Source organism: Scomber scombrus, chromosome 7 (assembly GCF_963691925.1).
Source record: "Scomber scombrus chromosome 7, fScoSco1.1, whole genome shotgun sequence".
Taxonomy (NCBI): Eukaryota; Metazoa; Chordata; class Actinopteri; order Scombriformes; family Scombridae; genus Scomber; species Scomber scombrus.
In genome coordinates, this window is record NC_084976.1 from 396,621 (window position 1) to 403,179 (window position 6,559).

Genomic DNA, 6,559 nt, shown 5'->3' on the forward strand with positions numbered 1-6,559 from the left:
CTCGCCTTCCCCTCGCTCTCCGTCCGCTCCTCCCCCTCTACCTGCCTGTTTTCAGTGAAGCACTTTCCATCCACTGACGAAACAGCTGACTGAGGAAACAACGGGACTGTTGTGATGTCAAGTAACGAAGTAAGTACATAATGCAAGCGAGAGTAACGTATTAGTAACGTATTTGTAATGTAGTGTGCCAGTTGTTATTAGCTTTCTAGCTTTCCGATGCTAACATTAACTAACTGCTAGTAGTTGAAAATTAACAAGCTGAACATAGTAGCCAAGCTAACAACTACACATTGATCATTCTGTTGGATTGTATGAGCACTGCTGGCAAACGGCTGTGACATTTGGGTTTTTGCGCGTTTAGTGTGTACAAATATTGACCAAAACGTGAGTTGCTAGTGTAATGTAGCCAGAGTCTGGTTTGTTGCTTATAAAATTATAACGTTATATTATAATTGTGTAAGGGCAGCCGCAGCATCATGTCTTCTGAGGCAGGCTGCGGAGTGGCTGCCGCCTCAGAGGAGCTGTACCAGCAGAGGAGCCGGTGTGAGGTGGTCAGATGAGGAGTAGGAGAGAAGAAACATAGGTTTGTATAATCTGTGCTTCTATCCATTTGAAGTAAATTGTAAAAAAAAAAAAAAAAAAAAATCAATATAGTGTGTAATGCCAGTTTTTCCATTGTGTCTACATCATGATTTACTTATCAGTGTATGTGTTGTTCATCTTTTACAGAGGCTGCTTCAAGAGTTGACCCTGGAAGGAGGCTTTTTGACCTGCAGCCTGGGCTGGTTTATGATGCAGCAGGGTATCATGATGCTCCACCATCCACAGGGGCTCAACTGCCATGCCATACCTACCTCTGAGACATCTGTAGCAACATGCACCCCAAATTTACAGGCACATGCATCATTTAGAGATCAAAGGCAATTCAGTCCTGTTCAGTAGACGTCAAACATGTTAAATTAATCATTTATAATGGTTATTATTTTGCCTATTGTTCATTAATAAGTAAACAAATATTTTTCAAAAAATGATGTGTGGATCGGCTTCATTCCCTAATAACCTAATTGTGAAACACCATAAGTTTAAGTACCATAAGCTATCAGTACATCAACTTACATTTCACTTGTGTATTGTCAGTGATTGAATTACACTCTCTAAGCAGTAGTGGACTAAGCCAGCGGAGCCCTAACTAATACTTTATCTACAGTGTTACAAAGGATTGAAGGTTGAAATGGATGAAGCATGAATATAATCTCAAATCATGTCAAGTTTATTGGTGAGTCGTATTGCACAATTCCAGAAAACAATAATCATAAATACTACATTTTTTAGAGTTATACGTCGCCTTCTCGTCTTGCTGTAACCATCTGGACAAAAAAAGCAACCACACACAGCAAGAGCAATACATTATTGGTGGGTATGCACACTCAGACTGTCGAAATAAATAAAAAAATGTTCACTATTATTCCAGTCCAGTCAGTGGGTCATTCTCAGGATGGCTCCTATGCTCCAACAAAGGTCTCAGGGGTCTCATTTTCCCACGCAGGGTACACTTCCCACGCAAAAGTTGTGTTTTATAAAAACAAACTTGACGGCAGAATGTGAGCACCTGTATGTAAGCTAAACTCTGGCTCATGTGTACAAACATTTTGGAGACAGAGGAAATTGCCAAGACAGATGGTGAGGGGGTGATTGAATCCACATTGTATAATTATCCTCTCACACATTTAATTTCACTTCATAGAAAGCATTAATTATAGAGCCACGTTATCATAAACATTCAGATCAGCAGTGTTTGCTGTACTTGCGCTTGTAGTGAGTCATAACTATTCAATAAGCATCCTTCAGTTTGAAAGGATATAAGGCAACTCTGAAGTTAAATCAGCATCTGCTGAACGTTCCATTAGCGCTCTCACCAGAGCGCAGAGGAGAGGTTTAGCTGTGGAGCAGGGTGTAGGACAATTGGAAATCCAAGATGACACCAATTCACTTGATTTAAACAAATGTAACTTTAAAATAATTTCAGAACAGAGTGCTAATTTTAATAATACTTTCCAATACTATAGCTCTGCTAAAAATTATACTGGTATGAAGCTTATACATTTTCAGTTTTTGTTGATATTGTCAAAAAGGTGATAATTTTACTTTATGTTTATTAAACATAAAGTAAAATATTTATTTTTTACCTCCTGTGGCTCAGGAGGTAGAGCAGTTGTCCACCAACTGGAAGATTGGCTGTTCGATTCCCAGCTCCTCCAGTCCACATGTCAATGTGTCCTCCAGGATACTTAACCCTGAATTGCTCCCTTTGCTGCTCCAATGGTGTATGAATGTGTGTGAATGGTTAGTTTCCTCTTGATGAGCAGGTTGGTACCCTGTGTGGTAGCTCCTACCATCAGTATATAAATGTGTGTGAATCGGTGAATGAGAGGTAGTGTAAAAAGTGCTTTGAGTGGTCATACTGTAATGAACACTTTATAAGTACAGTCCATTTACCATTTATCACCGAGGAAACATATATGTTCAAAGGGAAATAAGTCTGATCTAATTAAACTGAGAGAAAAAGCCTGACAGACGATAACGGACTGAATGTGTAAGTTGTCCAAATATATACATAATAATAATAATTAATAACCACTGCTCCACTGAAACAGCATAATTACAATTCAAGGAGTTACTGTCATTTTCACAATGAACAGTTTGCCTTAAAAGTGAGCAGTGGAAGTTAATGTTACTCAGGGTATTTACCATAAAGATAATTTAAAACATTTATCAACAATGCAAGAATATACTAAAATATGTGTACATTTCTCTCTCTCTCTCTCTCTCTCTCTCTCTCTCTCTCTCTCTCTCTCTCTCTCTCTCTCTCTCTCTCTCTCTCTCTCTCTCTCTCTCTCTCTCTCTCTCTCTCTCTCTCCCTCCCTGTGGATGGTGAGGGCTCCGCATTGCACGGTGCTCAACTTGGGACCCAGCAGTCTGCACAGAAAGCTCCTCTCAGTATTAGAGCTTCTTCATCTACGTTAAGGTGGACCTTTCGAAGTTCTGCGTCGAGGGAATGCGTCTTGTTTTGTTGCAGTGCAATTCACCGCCAGAGCGGTAGGGGGATGTGCTCCTTTCCTGAATGGTTATCGGTGTCTCTAGTTGATTCTTTGTTTAGCTTCCGGCTTTTCCAGTCACAGTAAACAACAATGGCAACCAAAAGAGAGAGGATCTTGCTACAGTTGCAGTTGTTGAATGTTGAAGAAAATGTGCTTTTATTGCACTTCTTCAATAAGACGCTCTTTTCTTTGTGTTTACCTCCCTGATCCAAAGGCGGGGTATAGGCAGGCGACCGGAAGTTCAAGATACCGGAAATACGTAGCTACCAAGCAAACCAATCACAGCCCTTGCGGTCTTCGTTGCCTCGACGTTACATTTCTGGGTTATTGTAACTACGCGTTTTTCTTTTTAATATCTTTTTTTATTATATCCTTTTATGTCTATAGCTTTGTATATTTTATTTATAATGGAGATATCTTTGTATTGTAAAAAAATAATGCACATATTTTCCTATCGAGAGTTTTTTTGTATATTACGGATATGTTAAAAAAAAAAAAAAAGTTACATTTCTGGGGAGGTGTGTCACTACGTCAGGCGACGGCGTTGGGGTCCGCGTCGACGCAGCTCTGCGTAGGTACGCCGTCGTTCCGACAGAAGCTATCAGCCTTTAACATCCAAACACGTGAATGGAACTTTATGTATTACACTCACTGACTTCATTGAATCCACCTTTGCTTTATCAGCTGTTTCTAATCGTCTAAAAACCTGCAGTAACATTCATTAAACCTCTGAGCTCAGTCTGCATCAAAACGATATGACCACTAATAATGACTGACATGTATGATTATGAAAATATAATTATAATCTTTAAAATTATAATGTATGTGTGGTATTTTATTGCAGGCTAATAAAAATGATGCAGGATACATACAGAAGAAGACCATGAATTAACTTTAAAACACATTTATTTCCGATCGGAGTGACAGTTGACTGAATAAATAAGCCTGGATGTTAGCCTGATTGGGACCAACCGGCTAAATTGAGCCGGGATATCCGGAAAATCTTGGCTTAATCCGCTATCTAAGTTTTGTGCAACAGCTCTCTGGATATATTAAGTTTTTTTGTTTTTTTTAAACAAAACAAAAAAACTGCGCACATTGCGGCTCTCAGATAGTGTATTACTACTTCTCTGGTTACATACAGATAGTGTATTACTTCTTCTCTGGTTACATACAGATAGTGTATTACTACTTCTCTGGTTACATACAGATAGTGTATTACTACTTCTCTGGTTACATACAGATAGTGTATTACTACTTCTCTGGTTACATACAGATAGTGTATTACTACTTCTCTGGTTATATACAGATAGTGTATTACTTCTTCTCTGGTTATATACAGATAGTGTATTACTACTTCTCTGGTTACATACAGATAGTGTATTACTTCTTCTCTGGTTACATACAGATAGTGTATTACTACTTCTCTGGTTACATACAGATAGTGTGTTAGTATTTATTTTTGTAGCCATGGTGTGCTCAGCATGACGCCACTAGGTCTAAGAAAACATGTCTAGGAATGATTGGATATCAGACCAGAATAGCTGGAGGTGCCCGAAAAAGGATATCACATTCTGCTCAAAATGTGTACTGAAGATATTTGACCCTCTCTGTGACAGTATAAGAATGTTGTACTCTGGAGCAAATCGTTGTCAGTGTCTCAGGCATGCAGACATTACTGAGCTAGTATTAGAACATACTATCGAGACAGAATTCCTGATTTGATTAATCTTTGACGATCAACACATCACAGTTCTCTCATTATCATAGTGTATTACTTCTTCTCTGGTTATATACAGATAGTGTATTACTACTTCTCTGGTTACATACAGATAGTGTATTACTTCTTCTCTGGTTATATACAGATAGTATATTACTACTTTTCTGGTTACATAGGCTACAGATGTAAAAACTTGTGTTGAACTTCTATTGTTTCCATATTTATGGTCTATGGTCATTACGTAGACGCCTCATTGCGTGCCGGAGCTCGTAAATCGTCGCCTCCATATTGGATGGGTCCCAGTATATATACCGTATATATATATTTTTAAATGCTTTATTGAAAACGTACAAAAATAAACAAATGTGGCAACTTTCATTGTACATACATTGCAACAGTATACAGAGATTGCCAAGCGAACATCAATCTAGCATTAGTGCAAATCATCTCAAAATATAACACACGCGTTGGTGCTTCAACATAATAAATTCAGAACAGATTGAAATAAAATAAAATAAACATATCAATAAAATAAATATAATTAAATAAACACAGTAACATAACAAGACAAATAAACAGTTATTTCACAAGGGGGAATTCAGATCAGTTTCATCTATCCATTTCAGTGGGGAAATTCTTTAAATTATCATATAATTTTAGAGATTTCATGTACATTTTAAATTCATTCATGAAGACAATACATTTGGGGGATGATTTCATTACTCTATCCTTGTGGATAAAAAATGTGGCTAGACATAGGATTACCACTCAACCACTCAACTGCTGGTACAAACCTCGGTGATGTCCCGTCTCGACTACTGCAACGCTCTCATAACAGGTTTGCCTTTATATTATGAAGCTTATGAATGAGATCAAGTCATATTTAGGCAGAAATCACCTAACAGTAACTGTATTTGGCCTTCAATCAATTTTTGGCAGGTGAAAACTGTTCGTTGTTTTATAGGTGTATGTAACCCTCCCATAAATCATGTCTTTAATAGTCTTGTCTCCAAATAGTAGGCATAAACAATAATATTAGATATACAAAACACATCCAAACATGGGAAGCAAATACTACGTAGGGCCCAGATCAGATAAAAAACAATGCAGAGTCACGAGGATCATTGCAAAAGTGATCATTTCTTTATTGAAAACACACCCAAACATCAAACATACTGTAGAGACATGTCTATCACGTAATTGCCTTATTTCGCTACAAACTACCACAGTTGTGATAATTACGTAACAAACGTTAAACTTTCTAAGACACATACCGTTGCTATAATTGCGGACGTACACTTGTGTGTATATGCATATTATGACCATTTAATCCAAAGAAATTCAGACGTTTTATAGCGCTACCGCTCAACGGGCTGCTGTGCGCGCTCCCGCGGCCAGAATACAGATTCTGGCAGTCGATCACTTTTTGTCACGACACCTGTCTGCGCGGTGAAGCCACTGCAGATGATACAGAATGCGGCGGTGCGACAGCCAAAGAGGGTTACCTGTAGCTGCTCGCATCAAGTTCAAGTCTCTTATGCTTTCCTACAGAGTGATTGTTGGGAATGCTCCCACCTACTTAAATGCTCTTGTAAGAGCACATGTTACCCCCCGGATGCTGCGTTCATCAAATGAGCGTCGCCTGGCTCTGCCGGCCGTACAACCACGGCAATCCAGGTTATTCTCATTTGTAGTTCCACGTTGGTGGAACGAGCAGCCGAAAACTACCAGAGCAGGGGCC

The 6,559-nt window shown here is 38.7% G+C and overlaps 1 long non-coding RNA gene across 1 annotated transcript; it reads left to right on the forward strand.

Moving 5' to 3' along the window:
- The first annotated feature begins 10 nt into the window (after positions 1-10).
- LOC133984024 (uncharacterized) lies at positions 11-1,038 on the forward strand. The gene is made up of 3 exons (XR_009925390.1): positions 11-133; positions 467-583; positions 730-1,038. It is a non-coding gene; the product is annotated as an uncharacterized LOC133984024 (long non-coding RNA).
- Positions 1,039-6,559: the final 5,521 nt, after the last annotated feature.